Source organism: Rhinopithecus roxellana, chromosome 13 (genome assembly GCF_007565055.1).
Source record: "Rhinopithecus roxellana isolate Shanxi Qingling chromosome 13, ASM756505v1, whole genome shotgun sequence".
NCBI classification, from domain to species: domain Eukaryota; kingdom Metazoa; phylum Chordata; class Mammalia; order Primates; family Cercopithecidae; genus Rhinopithecus; species Rhinopithecus roxellana.
The window spans coordinates 132030741-132057983 of NC_044561.1; the positions used below are offsets into that span (position 1 = coordinate 132030741).

The window sequence follows — 27243 nt, forward strand, 5'->3', positions numbered from 1 at the left end:
GTGGATGGATGGATAGATGGATAGATGATAGATGATGGGTAATGATGGGTGGGTAGATGGATGAATGGATGATAGATGATGGCTGATGATGGGTGGGTGGCTGGATGCATGGACGGATGAATGGGTGATGGGTGATGACAGGTGGGTGGGTGAATGGATGGATGATGGATGATGGGTGATGATGGGTGGGTGGGTGGGTGAATGGATGACATATGATGGGTGATGATGGGTGGGTGGGTGGATGGATGGATGGATGATGGGTGATGGATGATGGGTGATGATGGGTGGGTGGGCAGATGGATGGATGGATGAATGGATGGATGACTGGATGATGGATGATGGATGATGGGTGATGATGGGTGGGTGTGTGGGTGATGCATGATGGGTAATGAGTGATGATGGGTGGGTGGGTGGATGGATGATGGACGATGGATGATGGATGATGATGGGTAGGTGGGCAGATGGATAGATGGATGAATGGATGATGGATGATGGGGGATGATGGGTGGGTGGGTGGGTGGATGATGGATGATGGGTAATGGGTGATGACAGGTGGATGCATAGACGGATGGATGGATGGATGGATGATGGGTGATGGGTGATGATGGGTGGGTGGGTGGGTGGATGATGGATGATGGGTAATGGATGATGATGGGTAGGTGGGTGGATGGATGGATGGATGATGGGTGATGGTGGGTGGATGATGGATGACGGATGATGGGTGATGATGGGTGGATGGGTGAGTGGATGGATGATGGATGATGGGTAATGGGTGATGATGGGTGGGTGGGTGGATGGATGGATGGGTGAATGGATAATGGATGATGGGTGATGGGTGATGATGGGTGACAGGTAATGATGGGTGGGTGGGTGGGTGGATGGATGGATGATTGATAATGGTTAATGGGTGATGATGGGTGGGTGGGTGGGTGGATGGATGGATGGATGGATGATGGGTGGGTGGGTGGGTGGGTGGATGGATGGATGGATGGGTGAATGGATAATGGATGATGGGTGATGATGGGTGACAGGTGATGATGGGTGGGTGGGTGGGTGGATGGATGGATGATTGATAATGGTTAATGGGTGATGATGGGTGGGTGGGTGGGTGGATGGATGGATGATTGATAATGGTTAATGGGTGATGATGGGTGGGTGGGTGGATGGATGGATGGATGATGGGTGGGTGGGTGGGTGGATGGATGGATGATTGATAATGGGTAATGGGTGATGAGGGTGGGTGGGTGGGTGGATGGATGGATGGCTGGATGGATGATGGGTGATGATGGCAGGGTGGGTGGATGGATGGATGAATGGATGATGGATGATGGGTGATGGGTGATGATGGGTGACAGGTAATGATGGGTGGGTGGGTGGGTGGATGGATGGATGGATGATTGATAATGGTTAATGGGTGATGATGGGTGGGTGGGTGGGTGGATGGATGGATGGATGATGGGTGGGTGGGTGGGTGGATGGATGGATGGATGGGTGAATGGATAATGGATGATGGGTGATGGGTGATGATGGGTGACAGGTGATGATGGGTGGGTGGGTGGGTGGATGGATGGATGATTGATAATGGTTAATGGGTGATGATGGGTGGGTGGGTGGGTGGATGGATGGATGATTGATAATGGTTAATGGGTGATGATGGGTGGGTGGGTGGATGGATGGATGGATGATGGGTGGGTGGGTGGGTGGATGGACGGATGATTGATAATGGGTAATGGGTGATGAGGGTGGGTGGGTGGGTGGATGGATGGATGGCTGGATGGATGATGGGTGATGATGGCAGGGTGGGTGGATGGATGGATGAATGGATGATGGATGATGGGTGATGGGTGATGATGGGTGACAGGTAATGATGGGTGGGTGGGTGGGTGGATGGATGGATGGATGATGGGTGGGTGGGTGGGTGGATGGATGGATGGATGGGTGAATGGATAATGGATGATGGGTGATGGGTGATGATGGGTGACAGGTGATGATGGGTGGGTGGGTGGGTGGATGGATGGATGACTGATAATGGTTAATGGGTGATGATGGGTGGGTGGGTGGGTGGGTGGATGGATGGATGATTGATAATGGTTAATGGGTGATGATGGGTGGGTGGGTGGATGGATGGATGGATGATGGGTGGGTGGGTGGGTGGATGGATGGATGATTGATAATGGGTAATGGGTGATGAGGGTGGGTGGGTGGATGGATGGCTGGATGGATGATGGGTGATGATGGCAGGGTGGGTGGATGGATGGATGAATGGATGATGGATGATGGGTAATGATGGGTGATGATGGGTGGGTGGGTGGACTGATGAATAGATGGGTGATGGGTAGATGCTCAGATAGATGGATGACTAGATGGACAGATGGATGTTGGATGGGTGGGTAGATGGGTGGATGGATGAGTGAGCAGATGGATGATGGATGGGTGGGTAGATGGGTAAATGAGTGAATAGATGGATGATAGGTTGATGGATAGATGGATGGACTAAAGTGAGTAGATGGATGATGGATGGACTGGTATATGGATGGGTGGATAAATGCCATCCCATCCTATACCTCCAGGTGCTACCATGCTCTGCATCTCACAAAGAATTGCTCTCTTTGCAAGGTAAGAGTTATGGCTGCCACCAGAGAAGGAGGCTGGCATGACAGCTGCCTGCTTCCTCCCCATGGCCAGTCGGCTCTCCTCACTCTGTGAAGGGTGAAGGTCAGGAGTCCCAGGGCTTCTCCTCCAGAAGTACTCAGGGAGAGCAGGCCTCTCTAGGTTGGGACCTCCATCTCCACAGAGGTCCCCACACCCTGTTCACCTCTATTCTAGAAACATGGGGGAGCCCAGCTTCAGACTAAAACACAGTTCAGAACTGCTGCAAGAGGACAGTGGTCTTCACATGTGCACACATGACTAAGCACAGATAAGGATGTTATCACATGGGAGACAAACAAAACACTCAGTAAGAAATACATCTGGAAATATAGGATGCTATTCAGACAGCAGGCGGGTGGGGAGTGAAGGACTGTCTCTGTGTTCCCACCTCTCTCCCCTCCCACTGGTCATCAACTTAGCAGCAGTGCTGTGAGTGAATGAGGCTATAGCAGCAGTCACTGGGCACTGGCTGGGTGCAGGAAGCGCCTCATATATGGGCACTAACTGCTCCCCAGAATCCTGCCCTGTGACTCCCAGACCTCTCCCAGGTCTCGTGCTGGCAGCATCTGCCAGGGTGGCAGTGTCTGCTTGATGGGGGCTCTGGCTGCTATTTAAATGGCACATTATTCTTTAGTCCTATTTTCCTGATGATTAAGCTAATCCATCTGAGGCTCACACACAGTCAACAGTCAATTATTTGCCCTGTGGAAGGGAGTAACTGCATGGATAATTCAGGAGTGATGAAAAAAATCACTGAAATTATATTGCCGCTGAAGCCAACTAAGACCAGTAACTTGCTACTACATTGTTTTCACCAAAGAATTACATTTTAAAAGGTGTACATTATACCAGTCTTAGAAAAAAACAAAACAAAACAAAACAAAAAACATGTAATACACATGATTTACCATACCTTAAAAATATACAGTATAAAAGACTGTATTTTACATCTTATAAAACTTTGCCAGTTTGGTATAAATGTGACGGCCAATCTTAATAATATCCGTAATTTTCAAAGGTATTTTTATTAGTTTCAAAGATAATGCATATTATAAAATATCAACAGCAAGAACTAACACACAATGTGATACTGTTTAATAACACTCACAATGAACTTACTCATAGGAATGACCGAGGAATACAAGTCATTTAATATGTGGGCTTCATTGTCACATCTTATAACCCTTTCAATTTCTTATAACCTTGGTCTGAAAATGTAACATACTTGAGAGTGGTTCTCCCACTGCAGAATGAGATTATGGAACGCATGAAAAAGACATTTTAAGCTTGAATCACAGTAAATTCCAAAAGAATGACGACAGACTTATTCTTGTCCTTCTCAATATTTTTCCCAACTTAAATGATTAGTGATGAGTGTCCATGGGAAAAGTGGTGGTAATGCTAAATTGAGGGTATTTGGTAAAAATGTCCTTTAGTTTTTGCCTGTGCATTTGTTTTACCCCCGTTCCCTATCTTAGTGACATCTCAATTTCTAAAGCTTAACTGAGGAAACAAAAACAGGCCAATGCTGTGACTTCTTGAGGTGAGGGCAGAGGGGGCCGCACAGATTGGTTGTACTGAGACCGCCCGTCAGTCCGGGAAAGCATCGAGGGTGTGGTATCCCCAGCCCTGGACACAAGCAGCTGGCAGCACGGTGCCCAGAGGGCCCAGGGTCAGGGGTTACCCACTCCAGACACAGACTTCCATTAGGTGCTGTCGTCCTTTTTATATTAGCAAGGCACTGTTACACGACTGCTGACTTTGAGATGCATCTGTTCCTCTTCTTTTTAGGAAGCCACACCAAAAAACTGAGGTTAATTTTATTTCCTGAAGAGAGAGGCATCTCCTGCCACAGAATGTCCCGAAGGCCCTGTGGTGGTGAAATGCTGTGCTCCAGTCCTGTCAGGAAGGGGACGCTAAGGGGGTGCCCAGAAGACACAGAGGCAGAGGCACTGATCACACCTGTCTTCAGCTGTTCTCCAGGCTAGATACATCTTTTCACTAAGGCATTTTCTATTAATTATTTCATATTATACAAAGAGAAAAAAAACCAACAGCTTTTAAAGCAGCAGTTCACGTCCAAAAACCAGTAGCTTGTGATGTGTATAGTCATGGACAACTTTTGAATCTGGTTTTGAGAAAAAATAATCTAGATTTTAACAACTTAAAACATTAAGTTGAATTAAAAACTGGTATTAACCTGGAGTGCAGAATGTAAGGAATTTGTTCTCCGTTCTTTTAAAGGGGAAATATTTTCACAATGGTTGCTACAGCCTTGCTTTCTGCAGCATGAAGAACAGTTTTAATGTAGAAAAGTCATTAATGAAGAGTGCGGCAAAGGAAATCTCATATAAGCATCTATCTCTGGGAGAAAAACCTTTTCTATGGCTCAAAGCTACAAACTTTAGGGTTTTATAAATATCTTTCCAAAGACATACTCCAGACTCTGAAGCTAAATGATTTCTATTCATGTTTACAGACATGTTTTTGAATCTTCCTTTTTAAGTGCCCCTATCTAAAATTCTATAAAATGCCAACAACAAAAAAGGCACTTAAAAAGGGAAAATAGAAAGTAACTGGCATCAGCAAGATTAATTCACAAAGTCATCTATCCCAGAAAACACTTCTGTACTGCATTAAAGACTAATGCTTCACATTGAAGAATAAAAACTAAATGAATTACCTTTCCTCTCAGAGCGCTTCTTGCGCCTCCTTTTATACCGACGCCCCATGACGCTGAAAAAGGTCCCCATGTGCAAAGGCCCAGTGGTGGACGATGCCATGCAGACACGCCAATGCCAGCGCAAGCCAGCCCCAGCCTCATTCTGTCCCTCAGTCACTCGGGGCAGCAGCACAGCGACTCAATTAAGTGTGCTGGCAGCTGCGACAACAGCAGCCCCTGCCGACCAGGGAGCCTCCTCCTCTGCCTCGGGCCCATTCATCACGCTGCAGTTAGGCAGAACTAGGCTGAAGGGGCCCAAACACCATAATGACTTCAGAGCACACCACCCAGAGGATGACATGTGACAGTTAACCCTTTAGTGCAGTCACGGACAAAACACCACGAGCAGAGGGGAGAGAATGATAGCATGAATCTCCCACAGCAAACACACCAAAGTCCTGTTTAAATGGAAATCCTAATACAAAAAATCTATCAATAAAGAGAGAGTACAGTGTAGAAAATAAAACTGCAAAAAGTAACAGGCTACCACACAACGCAATGCAGGGGCTCAGCAGACGCCAGCTGATGAAAACAGCTCCACAGAAAGTGCAGCTGAGTGGTCAGGATGTCACCAGTGAAATCCCTGGGACAGGAAACTGCAGGCCACTCACAAACGGATCCCCCTGCCCCCAGAGAGCGCTCTTTCTCCTCTCTTAACTTTGTCTCCCACCAACACTGACCTGCCTTGTTCACTACTGCAGAGCAGGGGCACGGCTCATGGCCCAGGTGAATGACGCACAGCCAAGAGAGGGGCCAACACCAACAGCTTCCCATTTTCTGCTGTGCCTGGTTTGATCAGCACTGCCAGCCTGTGACTAGCACAGCACCATAACCAGCCTGGGGCGAGCAGGGACACACGTCACACACACGTACGTGCACACGCATCACACACACACATCATACAGCACTTGGTGCCTCTGCCGCTCGGGAGCCAGCATTTAGGGCTGGCACAGCAGAACCCACAGCCTTCAGCCCCTTCTTGTCCAGAAAAATGCTGTTCAGGCCCCAGGGAGATGCTTCCCCTGAGATGGCCTGTGTCTCTGGAACAAAAGGCAGCTGCATCCAAATGCCCTGAAGATTAGGCTGTCTTGGGAGGAGTCCGATTATGGGGAGGAGGCAAGCAGAAGAAGCACTCACAGGCAAAATAAAAAAAAAGACAAATTAATTAACTAGTCAGATTCTTTCTCTTGGCACAATGCAATTACTGTCTCGTGTAACAAAGTACCTTTTCCCAATAATGACCGGCATCCACTTTCTAATTCATTATTCCAAAGGTACACATGAATTAGTGCAATGTTTGTGACAACTGCACATGGCACCTGAGGAAATTATGCCATATTAAGCAATTCTTTAAAATTACTTTTAAACTTGTGTGTGTCCAGACATACTCTGCTTAAGCATAGTGAATTCTTTTCATTTTCTATTGTCTCAGCATCTATCTGGAATATGAGCTGCACTTTCTCCTGCTAGCAGCAGAGCTCAGCCAACCTTGACACTTTCTAGTTCTACACCACACCCAAGTGGCTCAAGCCAGTACCAGAGATGAGAACTGAGAGGCATCTTTCACTCAGGCACCTGCCCACACACTTCAAGTGACCCCACTCTACTCCCTTATTTGTTCTGCTGGTTGGCTGCAGTGCTCTCTCTCTCTGCCTGACTCTTTGTTCCTGCCTTACATGACCCAGGGACAGAGGACTGCCCTCGTGACTCATGGCACCCTCCCTGCTCAAGACCTGTAAGTAAAAATCTTTGAACACGCTTCCCATTGTGTGGTGTGCTGGATTTGTGCCTGAATTTGTGTTGGGCTCCTGGCACCAGTGACAATCAGGCAGGAATAACCTGGACATGGATCAGACAAGAGCCACCAGGGCATCTGTCAGTACACACACATTTCAAGAGGGACCCCCTGGTCACAGGTGGAAAAACGAGACATCAGGCCGTCCGCCAGGCAAAGCAGCATCTCATGAAAGCACTGGAAACAGCACGCCCAGCCCCTTCACTCATCACTAGGGCGGGGCTGCCAGCCACTCTGGCACTGGAAGCCCAATTTAGCTGGAGGCCCTCAAAACACCGTAAAACTCAGGCTCCACGTCAGCAATCAGAGAGATGTCAGACATCAGAATTATCAATAGTTTCATTTCTTAAAAAATTATTAATATGATTTAACTAAATTTTCAAATTTTTAAATTTAAAACAGCTTTAAACAATTTTGATTTAAACATTTCACATTAACTACTTTATATAACTTTTAGTAATTTAGAAAAAATAATATTCTGAAAACAAAAAATTATAATTTTTGTTTGTTATTTACTTAAATTCAAATTTTTGATAGAAACATATTCAAATTTTGTATACTTCAAATTCAATGATATTTTTGGTTTTTTGCTTGTTTGAGACAGAGTTTTGCTCTGTTGCCCAGGCTGGAGTGCAGTGCTGGGATCTCAGCTCACTGCAGCCTCCACCTCCTGGATTCAAGCGATTCTTCTGCCTTGGCCTCCCAAGTAGTGTGCGCCACCATGTCTAGCTAATTTATTTTGTATTTTTAGCAGAGACGGGGTTTCACCATGTTGGTCAGGCTGGTCTCGAACTCCCGACCTCAGGTAATCCGCCCTCCTTGGCCTCCCAAAGTGCTGGGATTACAGGCGTGAGTCACCACACCTGGCCCAATGACATGCTTTATTTTTTAATCCTTTAGATCAAGTGGTGGCAAACATATTCTGTAAAGGGCCAGAGAGTAGGTACTTTAGACTTCATGGCCACATGTCTCTGTTGCACTATTTTATTTTTTAACAACTCTTTAAAAAATGTAAATGCTGCACAAAAACAGGCTGTAGGCTGCCGTGTGCTGGCCCTGCATTAAGCCATGAACACTAATACAACAAGCATTATCTGATATATATGCTTAATACAAAACATAATTAGTGATTTGCAGAAATAAAAACAAAACAATCAATATTATGGGAGACATATGCACCTATTCATCAATCATGTCTTGATCTGTTACTCATTCAAACATGAGTGGCATCTGAACAGAACACCCAGATATGCACAGTAACAGTTAAATTCAGTGGTCTTTGATATTTTGCCAACATTAATTCATATAAAAACCATAGCTCTCCACATATTTTTTCCATCTTGAAGATGTATTTGCCGAAGACGACACAACGTATTGTATCAATAGTGCGCTGGCTTGACTTAAAACTCTGAAAGATTTAGACATGATATGTGGCCCCCATTTGAACTCTGGTGCCCTAACCACTGCCAGTGTCAGGGACAGGCCCAGGGACAGCAGGGCCACCCGAGTGCCCCCAGATGCTGCGTACAAGGAGACGGCCAGCAACTCATCAGCATGCATGGTGCAGCTGCGATGGATTTCTGCTCCAAAGGACAGAGCTAGTGTCAGGATGAGCTTCTGAGATAGAGTAAGGCAAGTGGGGAGCCTGCCGAGAGGAACAGGGGCCTAAGACAGGAACAGAGGCCACATCAGGAGCCAGCAGAGGCCGACGCATCATGGCAAGCTGCCCGGGGGCCCATGCTGTTGCACCCAGGAACATGCGGGTGTCTGAGTTGTGCAGGGCCAGACCTGAAAGGGCCTTTCAAGCTGAGGTGATGTCTTTGAACTCCATCCGGAAAGCCATGGAGAGTCTGCAGGTTTGCATCCAGCAGTAAGGAAGGTGGACTGATTATGTGGGGACAGGTGAGGAAGATAGGAGAGAGGGAACAGGGGACAGTCACAGCCCTACCTCAGGCCAGTAAGGGATGAGACGGCCTAAACTCTCCCATGGTGGCATGGGTGGAGAGAGAAGCTGGGGAGGAGACATGATGCAGAGATCTCACCAGGCCAGGGAGCTGGGCTGGACAGCCAGGGAGAGACAAACAACGCTTCCAGAGGACGGATGGATGTTAGAGCAAAGCCGAGCCCAGCTGCTGGCGAATGCATCTGTGATGCCCATGAGGAGCCGGGAGCTCAGATCTGCTCTACTTCTCGACTGCCGCAGAACTCAGCACCAGCTCCAGTGCTCTCAGAGCCCTGATTTTTCACAAACCGATTCCTCCAACCTTCCCCTGTGAGCAGGACACACAGGCCAGAGTCACTTTGTCACACCTCTCCTCTCTCCATCAGGTCATGGGCAAACCTTCCTGACATACTTTATGGCATTACAGCAAAGGGGAGTCCAGGCCCTGGTGCTAAGGCAGAAGCCTTGGTGTCATCAGGTGGGAGCCTCCCCCGCCTGTCCGGATTCTTTCCTTCAATGCTTACAATACTGGGGCTGTCATGGGACAATGAACTACAGTGGGGCACTTAGGGTCGGCCTGATACCCACCGGCAATCAGCCACTGGTAGCTGTGACTCCACCTTAATTCCTTTTACCCAGCTCGTACCCTCACAGAGGCTGTCATGGTCCTGAGGGCTTAGGAAACGACAGGCAGGTCCCTGAGGGCATAAAGGAGTGAAAACCAAGGAGGAGGTGGGTGGGACAGAAGCTGTCTGCAAAGGCTGCCCCCACGTCTGGGGCAGGCTCTTCCGGGAAGCAGAGCCTCCGTTCTCACAGACGCTTAGCTTGTGACAGGGGCTGGGAGGGGAGGACATTTATTTCTGACAGTGACGCCGATAGGCCTCTGTTGTGGTGAGTTCAGGAGGGCTGTACCGCAAGGCCCTGCCCATCACTTGAGGAAGCCTCACCAGACAGTTGGCACAGGCTCTACAGACTCTTGCCCTCTCTTGGTGACAGAGGAGAAGTGGTGATGGTAGAGCAGGAACCGCTGCGTGGGGCTCAGAAGAGAAGCTGAGAGGATGCTGGGAGCAGAAACAGAGACAGGTGCCGGGGGCAGCGTGGGAGCCAGGAAGGTTCACAGTTGCTGACCTGCATGGCTATCACAGTGAGATGGGGGACTAAGGCCAGGGCAACTGCAGAACGCGCTGAGCAACACGCAGGGCACGACTCATAGCTCTAGGGCCAGTCCAGCTGCAGGAGCCCCTCCTTCACTGCAGCTGTGTTGTTCTGTGCCCCTAGGAGGCCTGGTCTGAGACAGATAAGACGACCCATTTTGGTAAAAGAGGCGTGTGGAAAACATCAAATCATCCCCTTCCCTCTGCAGTCTAAGGTAGCACGTTTCACAGTTTCACATTATAAGTCGCCTTGCACAAAATCCTTACCTAAGCACGCATCTGTGCACACATCTGTGCTTAGCTCCCTGCTGGGAGTTCGGGATCTTCTGTTAAATACGGATGCACAGTGTATCTCCAACAGAGGAAGTCAAAAGCAACCCACAGGATTAGAACCAAGAAACCACAAAAGGGAAACATAAATGTTCTTTAATTATTTCAAATAAGAAACAATGAAACCTCTTTTGACCTATTTTATAGTAGAAATTCACTTACTGTATTTGAAAACTGTAAGGGGGAGTTTCTGTAGGTTTATTAATTTAATTATTCCCTTGCCATGCATCAAACGAGTGAGGTGCACAGTCATGAAAAATGACTCCACACTGTGATTAGCCAGGTCTGAGAAACTGAGGACTAGCCAGAAGCTCAAAAACACCAGAGCCATGAACAGACCTGGCTAAGAAGACCTAGTCACCAGGTGAGCAGTGCCATGGCCCCTGAGGAGGGGCTGGCCAGGCCCAAGCACAGTGGCTGCTTGGACTAGCTGCATTGTGTCTCCAGCCGAGGCCCCAGGGGTCTCCTAACAGGGACAGAACCAAAGAAGAAACAATTTGAGAAGAGCCAGAACTTCTAGAGAAGAAGCCAGAATTTTTATCCAGGAGAAAGCACTTAATATTGTCATGGTTTTAGGCAGTCCAGATCAAGCCAATCATAGGGTAAGAAAAAAGGAAAAGACAGATGGTAAAGAGCTGTCTGAACTCTGGATTCTTTATGATGAAATTATTCTGGAGAAATAAAGTGCTTATAGAAGTTGGGTAAAAACAAGGACTGTTGCTGCCTGGTTGCTGGACACACTCACGTTTTCAAAAGTCCAACTCTCTGCCTTCTCCCTCTGGGTCAGGGTTTTCATCTGATTTGGTTTCTACAGGAAGCTGAGCTCAATAGCGGGCTTTAGTCTCTCTAGTTTACCCCGACACCAACCACATTCATGGACATAGGTGGCCAAGAGGCCAGGCCACTCCCACGGAGGCTGGTGGTATTCTGTGTCCTGCCGGCTCTACTAGGACACAGCCCTGGGAGAGTCCCAGTCCAGAGGAAACCAGGTTGCCTTGCAACTTCCTATCATCCCGTTTCCCAACTGATACATAACGCGTGATTATTGTTTTCCTTGAAATGGGAAAAGTGTAATTTCCCCATCTCCATTGTAACCCTTACCTTAAAAGACCAAAACTTACGGTAAGCCACAATTCAGAAAAGTATATTCAAGAAACAACTTGCAAAGTATACCTCAACACCCATACTTTAAAATCCCAGCAGAATGGATCAGGTAAGTCTGAAACCATAATCCCATCACGGGCAGTGACAACAGCTATCTGGCCATAGGTAAAGGCTCCTAGTGAGGAGTCCACGGCTCAGTGAGAATGTGGTGAACATGCCTGGCAAAAGTCCTGTCACCTGGTTTGTGTGTAACTTTTCAGGAATCTGGCAGGTCTACTAAATGAGATATGACTTTAAGTGAAAATATGCTAAAAGCACAATCTCAAGAGATATGCTGTCATTAAAAATTAATCTGGGATTACAGTTAACATTGTGAAAGATACCATGGTAAGCTTGTTGAGAGATCCTGCCGGCATCCTCCCGCTGTGCGCCCATCTTGGGCTCTGCGCGCCACCTTGTCAATGAAGGCAGTTGTTCTGTGCTTTCTCAGATTCTGTATTTGTCAGTTAGGCATTCAGTCCTCACAGGACCAATTCTATTAAGTACGTTTTCTTATTCCTAATGCTCTGGCATTTGTGGGCCTTACAGACACAGGGAGAGACTGGCCCTCCCAGGGCTTAGAGCAGCACAGGGTTCCAGGAGGGTGGTCGGCTCTACCCACCTCCCTTAGCTAACTTCCTGCCTGCCCTAAATCACCCAAGGGCCTGGTAGCGGGCAGCTAGTGATCTTTCCTACAGCCTAAGGCCCACTGGAACTGTTCACACTAGCCAGCCCTACACCGGTGCCCTGCCCTGCCTTTCCCACAGAAACCCCACTCAGGCTCTGTCCTGGGCTTTCCTGTGGCTCCTTTCTGCCCCTTGACTGACAACACTGTGTCCATGGGCCTGCTTGGAGCGAGTGCCCCTCCTCTAGGAAACGCAAGTAATAAAAGTCTCCTTTCAGTGGCAGAGGCCTCTTGAGTTCTGGTTCCTTGGTCACCTCCACATGCTACAATTCTGTGGGCACAAAGGAGACAGAACAGTTCTCAAGACCTTCTTGGTTTAACAATACATCCTTTTAGACTCGTCTATGAAACACAAAAGCATGCTAGTTTCTGACTATCACACTGCATAATCCTATTTGATATTTGTTCTGCATTCATATAAAAAGTTAGATTAAAATGGTATTTACATATATTTTGCCTTCATTTTCATAAAGAGATCATTTGGCTTTTTCTTCATCAAATGACACAGCCCAATGCAGAGTAAATCTTCCTACCATCAAAAATGCATATTTTTTGGTTTCTTGAAAGTCAGAGTAATTTAGACTCTCCCGGCACAAGACAAGCCGTGCCCTAACTGTGGTAAATCTGTGTGCCAGCAAGTGGAAAGGTGCCCTAGTGGGGCACTGGCTCTCTTACTGCTTATTAATTCATCTTGCAGTCACTTCACATGAAGTTATGAGAGTTGAAGTAATGTCCTCACAACGTATCTATGGTTCTCTTCCTTTTTCTTCCCATTTCTTTTTTCTACCTTTAGGATTATTTAAGAGAAACATAAAAATAGAATGTCCGATTCATGAGAATCCAGAAACTCACAGCAGAATAGCAATGATTCACTGTATCACGTATGGTTTCTATGATGATTAAACTGACAGCTTACAATTTTAATAAGATACCTTAAAGCTCTTTTTTCCCAACTTTAAAAGTTCATCAACTTCTGACTTCAGCTGCCATGTCTTTGCAAGTTAATAACTGTTTAATTCTAGGAGAATGTCACAAATAGCCATACACCATTTAGCATCTGACATTCCTGGTATCTAATTAATGTTATTTTTATCTATGTCCTCAGAGTAAAGTTCTCAAATTTAATGTTCCCAGAATATTAATTTAGGAAAACTCTTAAAAGCATTTTTCTACTTTTACAAGAAGGGAAAAAAATGAGTTTATTAGAATTCTAAAATCTCTTTGAGAGCAATTTATTCATTATTTACATAAAATCAACACATGGGAAATTGTAACATGACTTAACGTAATATTAAAGTACCTCAGAAATGTATGTTAATAAGAAAAGTAGCAAATATTCACTCATCTACCTATTTACTGAGCATCTGCTATGTGCCAGTACTATCCTAAATGCCTGAGATACATCAGCGAACAAAAAGACGTTAACATCTGCTTTCCTGGAGCTTATGTTCTAATAAGGAAAAAAAAGACAACTGACAATGGGTGTCATAAAAGATTAAATGCCATCAAGTGTCAATGGACAACAGTGACTGTTATTCTAGGAAGATGGCTGGATGTGGGAAGGCAGTAGTGGCTATGCCATTTTGGAAAAGACCACAACAAACTTCAAGGTGGTGAGGAAGGTGGCCATAAGACAGCTGGCAAGAGTGTTCTGGAAGGGAAGATGGAAGGTTCTAGGTAGCTGCAGCACCTGAAACCGCCCAGGAACAGCCAGGCAGCCAGACTGACAGCAGCACAGTTACGAGAGAGTTTGAGAGGAGATGGAGGCCACTCTCCACATGGGACCTCCTGGGCCACAGTGAGGACAGGGCAGTCACATGGTGGCAAGAGACTGTGGCAGCATCTTGAACAAGGGCTTTAATCTAGCTCTGACCTAGTTTTAAAAGGAACACTCAAGCCAGAGTTGGGGACAGGGGCACAGGAGGCATGTTCTGAAGGCACTGCCCACAGGCCTCCTGGCGGCCATGTGGAATAGAAGAGAACGGATAGGCTGCCTTCAGCCTGAGCGCCTGGAAGGAAAGAGCTGCTGAGATGGGAAGATTATGGCAAGAGTAAGGGAATGAGAATTTGGATGTCTTAAGTTGTGGAGGTCTACAGACGCCTGACAGAAGATGCTGCTGGCCTTGGGGTCTGAGTCTGGAAAGCAGGGGGAAGGTGTGGGCCGGAGACACAGGTGTGGGACTCACCCATAGAGGTGAGGCTGGGTGCAATTCCTGAGTGAGGAGCATAGTGCCAGGAGGTTAGGAGAGGAAGAAGCAGGGAGCCAGGAAGGGCACCTGCCAAAGCAGAGGGCACAGGAAAAGTCGGTTGAGTGATGGCCACCTGCCAATCACTACACATGCATTTGCTCATTTAAACGTCATCAAATCTCAGTAAAGGAGACTGAGGTTTCAGAGCAGTGGCCTGGACATGGCTGCTATCTGTTTTACAAGCATCATAGATGCCATTTGAGCTTTGGCTTTTGTGGGTGGAGCCTGCACAGCTGTGCAGCATGGCCATGGTTTCGACAAAGCAGTAACCAGCACAGAGTCACGAGCTGGTCCCCCTGGTCAAAGCCCTGCTCCCTCTTCTACTAGCCAAGGGCCTTAGGCAATTTCTTACCTTCTGGGCTCCTCAGATGCTCCCTCTGCAAAACACATGACAGAGCCAGGACACACCCCTGAGTTCATGGGGTACCAAGTGAGGACGCTGCACCCCCAGTAGGCAGATCCCACATGGCTCCCACCACCTCATGGGGAGGAGCCTGGCAGCCAGCTGGGCTGAGTCGCTGACCAAGGTCACATGCTAGCCATGTACTAGGACCCACTCCAAACCCAGAGCTCTCCAACCTGGGGACCCACACTCCACCCTGCTACAATGCTGCCTAATTAAAGAAAAAAACACAGCCGGGAGCGGTGGCTCACGCCTGTAATCCCAGCACTCTGGAAGGCCGAGGCAGGCAGATCACGGGGTCAGGAGATCGAGACCATCCTGGTTAACACGGTGAAACCCCGTCTCTACTGAAAAAAAAATACAGAAAATTATTTGGGCGTGGTGGCGGGTGCCCGTAGTCCCAGCTACTCGGGAGGCTGAGGCAGGAGAATGGGGTGAACCCGGGAGGCGGAGCTTGCAGTGAGCCGAGATAGCACCGCTGCACTCCAGCCTGGGCGACAGAGCGAGACTCCATCTCAGAAACAAAAAAGAAAAAACAAAACGACTTGAGTTTATTTTATCAAGATTCCTTACAATATTAATTAAGTCAAATAACATACACGTATTTCTTCACAATAACACATTTCTGTTTTCTGAAAGAGGATGGTTTCAAACAGAACAGACTAAGTACAACTTGCAGTCTCCTTGCAACATTCCTCCACTTCTTCACACAAATGAATTCAATTAAGCTTTTTCCATTGGCTTTAAAGGTGACTTTACCAGGCAACTTAGGGTTAAAAATCAAAGTCTACACTTCTCAAATTAGTATAGCAGGTGTTCGATTTGAAAAACAACAAAAAGGCAGGAGCCAAAAAAAGGAGACACTTGACTTGAGGGACCTTAATTAGCTGCGGTAGCACAACGTGGCTTAAAGCAAGCAAGCAGCCACAGACAGTGACCAAGGGTGGCTCAGGTAACCCAGGGGTAGGTAAGGTGACCCGGAGTGGCCAAGGTGGCCCAGGGTGGCTTAGGATATACATTGACAGGTATTTCTTTAAAGATTCTTAGGCATTATTTAAAAACAATGTTTTCTATAATTGGCTATTAAAAATAAAACAGAATGCCAATCCTTTGAAATATATTCTGTAAAACTGTTACTACATATTTAGATCAAGAGAGTATAGGCTAATTTTTTGGATTTTAACATAATTATTACCTATTTGGAATATTAAACTTAAAACAATAGAATCATAAAATTATGTTACACAAATACTACACAAGCAAAGTAACAACTTTTTTTCTTTTTTTTTTTTTTTTTTTTTGAGACAGGGTCTCACTCTGCCGCCCAGGCTGGAGTGCAGTGGCGTAATCTCGGCTCATTGCCACCCGTCTCCTGGGATCAGGCAATTCTCCCACCTCAGCCTCCCGAGTAGCTGGGACTATAGGCATGCGCCACCACACCTATAGTGGTGTAAAATATGTAAAAATTTACATATTTTAAAAATAAATAAAAAAATTTATTTTTACTTTTATTGTTTGTACAGACAGGGTTTCACCATGTTACCCAGGCTGGTCTCAAACTCCTGGGCTTCAGCAATCCTCCTGTCTCAGCCTCCCAAAGTTCTGGGATTGTAGGCTTGAGCCACCACAGCCGGCCACAGTTTTCTGAACTGCAAAAGACGTGCAAAGCTTCTCATTCCATAACACAATAAGCCCCTTCCACAGACTTAATTTATCAAATTTATAAATTACTTGATAAAATTTTATTTACAATTCAGATCACTCACTGAATTAAACCAGCTGTAAGTATTCCATCTCACTGCCTCATGGATCCTCTAAATGGTGAAAATAAACAGGGACCAGAAAGTTCTCTGAAGGAAACGGGCTTCTGGACGCACATTGGGAATGCAAGCAAACACACACACACACGCGCGCACGCATGCACAGACGGTGTAAAGACAGGAGGTTTGTCCTAGTGGCCACCGCTCAGAACACCACTCAGAATGCCACTGAGCCTCCGCCACTGAGTCTTAGAAGCGGCCCTACAGCGCCATCTGCTGTTTTGCAGAGGCCACTCAACGCTCCATGCCAGAGCAACCAAGCCAGGAGCCACCCGGAAGCTACCAGGCATGGGCTGCCAGGGGCCGACCTGTACCTCACAGCTTGGTCCGGGTGCTCTGCTGAATACAAACCATCTGACAGGACAGCAACATCAGAAAAGGCCGCCCTGGGCCCTGATGGGTAGGACACCTGCATGGGGTGAGAGGAAACTTTTTGGGGTAAGAAGAATGTTCTCTACCCCGACTGCTTGGTGGTGTGGCACTGGCATACATTTGTCAGAATATATCAGAGTGCACACTTTAGAAGAATGACTTTTGGCTGGGTCGAGGCGGGTGGATCACCTGAGGTCAGGAGTTCGAGACCAGCCTTGCCAACATGGTGACACCCTGTCTCTACTAAAAATACAAAAACTAGCTGGGCGTGGTGGTGGCAGGTGCCTGTAATCCCAGCTACTCAGGAGGTTGAGGCAGGAGAATCGCTTGAGCCCAAAAGGCAGAGGCTGCAATGAGCAGAGATCATACCATTGCAATCCAGCCTGGGCATCAAGGGTGAAACTCTGTGAAGAAAAAAAAAAAAAAAAAAAAGACTTTTATTGTCTGTACATTTTACCTCAGTAAACACAGTTTTAAAAAAAATCAGAAATTCCAGAAGAAAACAAATTCTGTAAGAAAGGTAAGTCTCAATTTGAAATAAAAGAAAATACATGTATTTCAAGAAGAATGAATTAAATGGGTTCCAAGAAACAGAATGAATAAGCTGGAAAAGGCTGGAGACAGCATAAGAAAGGCAGTGGTCCCTCTCAACAAGAAGACACGGAGAGGCAGAAGTGCTGATGCTCAGGGCCCACAGGCGCATAGGGCCCCACACTATCACTCACCGCGCTCGCCGCGCCCGACGGGCACCTTCCCTGCCCCACACGACAGAGGAGGAAGTGGAGCGGGGATCGAGGCACTTGCTCGATCCAAACTCAACTCCATTCCCCACTCCGCTCTACCACTCCATGCCAGGCAAGAATATGGGAAAAGAGAAAACGGAACCAAAAAATCAAGTACACCAAATCCAAGTATAAAGCAAATTAAACTGTGGCATGACTTTCAGCAATCGTCATAATAATGTCAGTGCCACGTATGAATTTGGAACTTTGATTGAACCAAGGTTACAGAACAGAAAAAGTTTTCTACTTTGGTAACACAGAAAACAAACAAGACTGGGCACAGTGACTCACGCCTGTAATCCCAGCACAGTGGGAGGCTGAGGTGGGAGGATCACCTGAGCCCAGGAGTTCAAGATCAGCCCGAGCAACACAGCAAAATCCCGTCTCTACAAAAACTACAAAAATTAGCCAGGCGTGGTGGTGGACGCCTGTAGTCTCAGCTACTCAGGAGGCTGAGACAGGAGAATTGCTTGAACCCGAGAGGTGGAGGTTGCAGTGAGCTGAGATTGTGCCACTGCACTCCAGCCTGGCAACAGAGCGAGATTCTGTCTTTAAAAAAAGAGAGAAAAAAAAGAAGACAACGGACAAAGCTCAGACAAACTGACACCACCGAGGAGGTGAGGGCCGGATAAGTGCTTCTGCTGCCTTCCACGCAGGAAACTGAGAGGCCGCCCAGCGCCCACAGGCCACAAGCACATGGGTCACTCAGTCTCTAGGATGACCAGCAGAGGGGCACAGCTTCAAGCTTGGTAAACTGACCCAACGCTCATCCTCGAGCCCTTTTCCCATGCCCTTCTACCAAGGGTGCCACAAGAATGAAAGGCTCATTTTCTCAGTCTCTTTTGTGACTAAAGCTGGCTACAAAACAATTCTGGCCAAGGAGAAAGACACAGTTCTGGCCAAGTGAAAATATGCTGGGGGCAATGCCTCTGACAAAACGAACAGACAAGAGCTCCACTGCCTGCTCCTTCTCAGCTGTTCCTGCCTTAAACATAGATGTGATGTCTAAAGCTGCTGCTGCTGTACTGCAATGATACTGACCCAGAGCCCTAACACGGCTGAACTTGGAACTAGCTCTAGCAAACTCCTCCCTCTGGATTACCAATGACATAGTAAGTGTGTGTATACGTCCAAGGTGTGTAAGATACTGTGAGTCATGCTGTGACTTTCACCCAGAATCAATCTAAATGATACAGGAAAAGAAGGTTGGAGAAATGTCAGGGAGCTAAATCCTCCTCCACGTGAACTAGCAGTGCACAGATAATGTCTCAAGTTCATAAATCAAACCATAGCAAGTGCAGGATGCAGCCCTTTCTCTTGGTTAAGCTCCTACTATGGTGCATCTCTGTCACTTACAGCCAATCCTAATACTAATTAATACAGAAATACAAATATCTAAAATGCATTTTAAAAAATCAGTGATGCCTCTGAGGAGGGCAAGAGCTATACTCTATTGCTTCTCACCAAAAGCCCTTCGAAGTTTGAGGAGATCACTTCCATAGAAATTGAAATTAAGCACAGGTCTGCTCTTTCCCTGGCACCAGCAGGCCCAGCCTCTCCCCACTCTCCGGCTCACCAGGCTTCTGGAGTCATATCCTGAGCCCCTCCCGCGTAGGGCGCCCACCTCCCATGCCATCTGCCTGGAAAACACACCTGGGTTTCCAGACTTGCTGCAACCCTACATCCATGAACTCTCCTGCCCTGCCTCCTGGGCACACCTCCTTCCATCCCCACTTTCCTCACAGTGCCACCATCATCACAGGATTCCTCCCCTGCACACCCACCAGGCCGTTCACACGCAGCAGGCAGAGACTGCATCTGAACCCTCAGTGCCTCAATCAGAGGCAAGGCAGAAGCCGACCTCTGTCACTGAACGCAGACATCCTCACGCCACCCTCTGCGGAGACTTCAAATGTTTTATTTTAAATTGGATTGATGGGCCTTCACTCATTAGGGTCACTAAAGCATAAAGCTCCTGCCACACCCAAAGTGCCACTCATGTACCCTCAGACCAAGGAAGGGCAGCCAGGGGGCAGGAATGGCCAAGAGCCCCACCCCCACCACCAGCATGGGTAGGCATAAGTTAAGAAGGGGGTTAGGAGGAGTCATCAGTCTTTCAGAACTCTCCACATACCAGGATCACAAGGGGCTGCAGGCTGGAACCTCGGCCTCCAGCGCCTTACACGGGGGAATCTGTCCACAAGAGGGAGCTGCTGTGTCACTCCGAGTCCCTCCACGTAGAAAAAGCCTTTGGGAAACACTGAACAGAAGTAAATTCAGATTGTACTGGATGTACACATGAATCTTCTCACTTCTTTCCTCTCACACACACCAGTCTTCAAGGTATCTGGATTCATTACTTTTAGTTCAGTCATGCTCAGAGCACAACAAAGCTAAAAGAAAATTACCAATTTCTAAGAACTTCAGATCTTTGTGATTTTACACTCAACAGTGTATATTTTGTTAAATTCTTATCTATTCAAGTCATACTTCTGTGGTTAATTGTGTACTTCTTCAGAACCTTAAAAGTCACATATAAACTGGGAATCCAACCACTTCTTAGGAATTTATTTAACTGGATGCTGTTTAAACCAAGCTTTACACAGATTATTTCTTATGTTTTAAGTGGAAAACAATCCCAGTCACAAACTCCCTTGTTCCACACCTACCAGTGTCCCTGGGCCCTGTGGACACCAGCTGGGGCGGGCTTCTCCCTGCAGTGCACCCACCAAGCGACCTGGGGGAGAGCAGCCGGGTACCTCCTCTGGGTTCAGGAACACTCCTGCTCTCCCAGCAGTTGCTGGCTGGCGGGGCAGCTCTACTGTTTTCTACCCCCTACTAGCTGTCACCACAGGACTGGTCTGTCCCCACATTTGTCCCCAGGCCTTGGTCAGTGCCTCCCCACAGGGGCTCAGTACATGTCTGTTGTTAAAGGAATGACTGTCTCTTGAGCACTGCTACAGGTTCTGAAACGTGATGCCGGGTATAGCAAACACCATGACTCCACAGCTCACTTCACAAGCAGCAGTTCCACTTAATTGCACCACTTCATGTTATTTTCCCTAAATCTGGTGTATCTGTAGTTTTTCCCTGTCATCTCAGCTTAGGCTGAGGCCCCAGGTCTGAGGAAGAGTGCTAAGGGCCCCCCTGTTTTTAAGAGCAAGGTCTCCCTGCCCACTATGTAGAGCTTGCTGGAAGACTGGAAAGCAGGGCACCTGACAGGAGGCCAGAACCAGAGCTCAGAGACCAGTGGACTTGTCCTAAGAGAGCGAGTCCTCATGGCAGCCAGCCACCAAGCAGGGGAGGGAGTGCATGGTCCTCCACTCCTTCCCCTGGTTTTACTCCCCTCCCTCTGATCCCTCTGATCCCTCCTACTCCCATGGGCCCGGGGCCATCACAGGATGAACACAGGCGCGTATGACTCGCACTGTGTCCCTGCTCTGATGCTGCCTAGTCCCGTGGCTGCTGGTGGCCTCCAAAATTAGAAGGGTCTTTGGAAGGGGCTGTGCAGGGTCAGATTTTCAGGACAACATTCAGCTTCACCCACCCCATCACAGAGGACCCACCAGGGAGGGGGAGGGACAGCAAGTCTCCACCGGGCCCACCTGCAGTCCAGGACCACAGGACGCACGGAGGGCCCTCCTGACTGTGGCCACACCTTTCTGCTGACATTCCACACTCGGCATGTTTTTTTCCAATTTCTCTAATACATTTTGAAATGTGGATAGCAGGCTTGTCAGTTCTGGAAAGGCTTTCTCGCACTCTGCCTTCATCTTCTGAGGCCTCACTTTGCTTTTCGACCTAAATTAGGTCCTGTCTCTTCCAGTCTTTCCGCTTCATTAGGGGCTACTCTGTCCATCTACCGCTTACGGTTTTGAGGTCACCCACTCAGGACCCTGCATCTGTGTGCACTGACAGGTGGGCGTCACACGGTGGTCCTGCTGACAGGCGGGTGTCACACGGTGGTCCTGCTGACTGGCAGGACTCACCCAGCTGTCAGCAGCAGCCAGGGATGTGGTGCTGGCTGCGCCTGACCACAACTGCCGTCACCCACTGACCTAGATGGCAAGGCGTCTTCATCCTTGGGATCTTCACCACTCATGGGCCTGGCCTCTAGGGGGTCCTCAATGCTCGCTGGATGAATGAGCGTGTGCTCACTGGCCATTTCAACTTCATCTTTTGTAAAAAAAAAAAAAAAAAAAAATATATATATATATATATATATATCTGTGCAAGTCTTTTGCCCCAAATTCCACTGTACTGCCTTGTCCATGGGGATCTGTAGGATTCTTCATGTACTGTGGACCCTGAACACTAAGCCAGGCCTCTGTCAGGCATATGCCTCTGCTGGGCACACATACCTCTGCCAGGTGCACACACCCATGCCAGGCGCACACACCCCGAGTGCACACACCCCTGCCGGGCGCTCACACACCCATGTCAGACACACTCACTCCTGTCAGGCGCATACACCACTGTCAGGCATACACCCATCAGGCGCACACACCGTTGGGCACACACCTCTTTCAGGTACACACCTGTCAGGCACAGGTATGACAAATTCTTTTCTCAGTCAGTGTAGTGTTAGCATCCTGCCCCTGGGGTACACACCTTGTACACTCCCTTGCCTTGCAGGTGGGAGGAACTGTGAACATGATGGGATATAGTGTTGCATAAGGCAAAGGTGAAGTGATTTTACAGATGCGATTAAGGCATCTCATCAGCTGACTGAGTTCATCAAAAGGGAGATTTTCCTGGGTGGGCCTGGCCTGATCAGGTAATCCCCTGAAGGATGGGAGAAGTCAGAAAGGAAAGGAAGAGGGGAGACCCTTGCGTAGACGCCTTGGGAGGCAAACTGCCATGCTGGGAAGAGGGCCACCGGGCAGGGGCTATGAGCAGTCTCCAGGAGCCAAGCGCCACAGGCCTATGGCCATGAGGAACTGAGCTCTGCCAAGAGCCAGTGGGCTTGAAGAGCACCCTCAGTCAGATGCAACGGCAGACCCTGCTCAATACAGGCACCTTAACTACTGACACTTCAAGGAACAGAATCAGGGGCTCAGGCTTCTGAACAGAGGCTGACACCCCTTCGACAACTGTCTGATTCCACCAGGGAAATGAGCTGGGCTCACCATGGCTTTGCACCCAGAAGCACATGACTATGAAAACTTGACAGATGAGCCACCAACCAGCAGACAGGAAGTAGGACTGGAGGAGCTGGCACGGAAACGCTGAATGTGGCTTTGGAATATTGTTAGTACTCTCTTTAACGGTGTATTTTCTAATGTGCGCACAAGGAAGCCCCTTTTCTTTCTTCTTCGTCTATCTCTAGCCCTAAATCCAGTAGACTCTGCTCTCTGCTTTCAAAGCTGAAATAAAACACTGTTTAGGCGACATCTTACTCTCCTGAACTTTCAGAATTCAGGAATACTCATGCTAAGACACTTTACTCTTCCTGACAATGGAGTTTATTGCATAGGTTCAGTAAGAATGTGTCCTCCTTTATAACTGGATGTAACTGGACAAAAAAAAAGTGCCACCAATCCCACATTTGGAGTGTCACATCTGAAAGTGAACTTCACATCCCCTAAGCTCATCCACAGGAAGCATCTGTGCCCTGTGGAGCCAATGCCCACCCAGCCCCACAAGGGAGCAGGCCTGGTCCCTGTTCTACACTTCATGGGGGCCCAGAAAATTGTGAGGGCCTCAAGTTAAAGAAGTTCAACATTTTTAAAGACTATGGGCAAAACCTGGTGTGCATACATTTCTTGGGTCTGGCTTCCTAGTTCCAGGGTAGAAGAACAAATAAAAGCAATCTTAAAACTCTCTGGAATAACAGAGGCTACTGGAAAAGCCATCTTAGTTCCTCACAAAGCTTCAGACAGAAATGAATCCTCTGACCTGGCCAGCTGCTCTCCCCCTGCCCCTCTGCTGACCTTCCAATAGGACGCCACGTGCCTGAGTGCCTCTGAGCGGATGCAAATCAATCAGGCCCAACACCACACAGACAGCTTCCTGGTGACAGGGGTCACACCAGAAAAGCACATTCAGAGAGACTTCTCGTTCTCAGCCAAATTTTTACTCTATGTCAGTAATCTTTTGAAATATTTAGATACTAAAACATCACCTTTGCTCAGTTGGTTGTTTCAGTCAAGAAATTACTTTGAAGGAAGAAAAATGTCAAGTTTTTGTCACAATATCTGAGGACCCAGAATTAGTGTCCTCACAATAATGTGCTTCATTCAAAGGCCCTTATTGGCCTGACCATCCACCCGGACTGCCCATCTCCAGAACCTCCACGCAGAGAAGAGCCCTGCAGAGGCTCACGGAGCTCTGCACCAAGACGCCGCCAGGCACCAGGACAGAAGTCAGCACACAGGACACCCCAGGGAGGGCACCTCCACACTGTGTAAGCCTTGAATGACGGCTCCCTCCTTCTGGCCCCAAGAGCCCCCGTGAAAAGCGCCAGCCCCTAAAGATGCAGCTGCCTCTTGGCACTGGGCTCCATGCCCCTCCTCACTTCTCCTTTCAGTCAAGGCTTCAAGAGAACTCTAGTTCCTGACCAGTCGGTCAGGCGGCCACACCACACTGTGCACAGAGCAGGAGGCAGCAGCGATGCCCGGTGGTAGCAACAGGTAGCAACACGAGAAGTGGCTTAGGCATCACAGTGATATGGGCACTCCTAAACCTCCAGGAGGGAGCAGGGCCATCCCGGAAACAAAGAATGGTCCTGCACAAAAGGACTTCCATGCAGGTGGAAAGGCTGTTCATAATTCTCTAAACCCAGGCCCAGCTGAGTTTTGCATTCACACAATGTGTTTTTCTACACTTTTAACATATACTCAATGTTCCAGAAACACAGAGACTATCTAGAGACAGGAAAGGCCGAACACTGCTTCCTTCAGGGTTCACCATTTCAGAAAGTAACGCCACTCAGCTCTATTGCTTATGGTTTTCAGGTCACCAGCTCGGTACCCCGTATCTGCCTGCACTGACAGGCCCACTCCACTCAGTGGTCCAAGGGAAAGCAGCAGTGCCTAAATGTTCACTCAGTGGCATAGAAAAGTATTTTATTATGTATCTTCAATTTATCTTTATATTACATTTGGGCATGACATGGCTTTTTAACATTATATGGCTATAATTATATAAGGTAATATCTTCTATGAACTTCATTTTAAAATAAAAAGATGAGTTAATAAATATTTGTTAGAAAAAGATGATGTGGCGTGTGGTGGCAATGAGAAAGAGACTAAGAAAGCTTTCCAAGTTTAAACAAGAGTCAAGGTTTCCTGAAGTCAAGGTAGATACACAAATTCTACCTAGTGTATCCCCCCAAGGTGTTCCAGCCTCAGAAGATAATCTCATGTATAAAAACACAAGAAATAACTTCAGTCTTTCCAAGCAAAAAGAAAGGCAAAAACAGTGAGTTTGCCTGAAACTAAAAATAACACCCCACACCTACCTACAGTGCGACCTGTGGCTACACTGCACAGACAGCACTAAGGCAGGACCAGGGAGGGAGGAGCAGAGGGAAACCAGACAGTGCAGTGAGGCTGAGGATGGCCGTGCTTCCAAAGATTTTCCAGCCAAAATCTTTCATGTTTATTTATTTTTATTTAAACCACCCTGAAAAGGGAAAAGAATAACACATCAAACTGTTTGCTGCCGAAATTAGCTCTTATTTTATGAAAAAAAGGAAATACACGATTTCTATTCGCAGCTAACATTTAGTAACACAGAATCAGGAGGAGGAGATGTGACTCATCATGTCGTAATATTTTATAAATTCCAGCTCTGCAGTTTTGCTTTCTCAGCACATGCTTTAGATATCTCCTTCTGGCCTGATTATTTTTTCTATGCTTTTAAGAACAATTTATTGGTGCAAAGGATTATAAATAATTCATTTCTCCAATCACAGTTACATTATATAAAAATACTTGCTATTTCACATATATGGCATAATTAATGCAATGCTTTACTTCTGTGGCATGTTAAAAATAGGTAATCACAAATCAACACTTAACTTAGCAATATTAAACCACAATGTCTCTTTCAGACTCATTCCAACTCCGGAATCCTCATTCTTTCCATAACCTCTGGTTACAGAGAAGCTGATTTCCTATCACTAATTAAGCTACAAGAAGCGCTACGGCTGGAAATGAAATTCCATCCCACTGGCACAAGCCACAACAAAGGTGACCTGATTTTGACCTTCCCATACTTGGACTGCCTGTGTACCCCCCAAAAAAAGCATCGGTTGAAGATAAAACCTCCTTTAGAGGTCTCACTAGGGAACCAGTTACCTGAAATTCCTGACACTTACAGACAGAAATGGCAAGCAGGATCTTTGCTGGCACAAACTCAAAACCCAGTAGTCAGACATGAGCATGTCTCTACTCCCCAAAGAGAGTGTCCCCTGTAGGCTCCCAGTCACTCCCATCTGTCCACACTCACGCCCCGGTGACCGCTCCCTCCCCACAGCTCTGCATGCCGTCCAGAACTCCCAGGTGGGAACACGTCTGTCCCCTCCCTCCATGTCTAGTGAGTGGCTCACATGAGAGCTGCCAAGCGAGCTCCTGGTCCCTGCCATGCCCAGAGGGCACCTGAGGCCCAGTGGGCGCTCGTCAATATCCACAGAGCAAATGAACACAGGAGCACACCTGCGTTCTTCAAGCCAGCAGCAGCCCTCTGACACTTTCTCCTTCCCCTCATCGCATCTGAATCCGTGAACAAGCTTCCTTGGAAATGTACAACTGGACTTCCTGAGTTAGTCACTCAACTGCTCATAAATAAATTAATCTGACACCATACTAATTTTACTGGGATTTTAGTATTTGTCACAGCTTCTCTCAAAAGCAAATGCTGAATCATGGGATAGTCACCAAAAACAAGTACTAAAGAAATTTTCTTTTTTGCTTTTATTTTATTTTTGAGAAAGAGTCTTGCTCTGTCACCCAGGCTGGAATGCAATGGCGTGATCTCAGCTCACTGCAGCCTCCACCTCCCGGGTTCAAGCAATTCTCCTGCCTCAGTCTCCCGAGGTTGGGACTACAGGCGTGCACCATCACACCCGGCTAATTTTTGTATTTTTGGTAGAGACAGGGTTTTATCATGTTGGCCAGGCTGGTCTCGAACTCCTGGCCTCAAGTAATCTGCCTGCCTCAGTCTCCCAACGTGCTGGGATTACAGGAAAA

At 47.5% G+C, this 27243-nt stretch overlaps 1 protein-coding gene across 8 annotated transcripts in view; it reads right to left on the reverse strand.

Moving 5' to 3' along the window:
* ADARB1 (adenosine deaminase RNA specific B1) overlaps positions 1-27243 on the reverse strand; it is a 139563-nt gene that overhangs the window by 57210 nt on the left and 55110 nt on the right. For 4 of the 8 annotated variants that reach the window (XM_030915058.1, XM_030915056.1, XM_030915057.1 and 1 more), the window contains exon 1: positions 20184-20309. The exons of the other annotated variants lie outside the window; for them this stretch is intronic. The gene's annotated coding sequence lies outside the window, so the exon portion shown is untranslated. Of the gene's footprint in view, positions 1-20183; positions 20310-27243 lie in introns of those variants that run through there. 8 annotated transcript variants of the gene reach the window in all.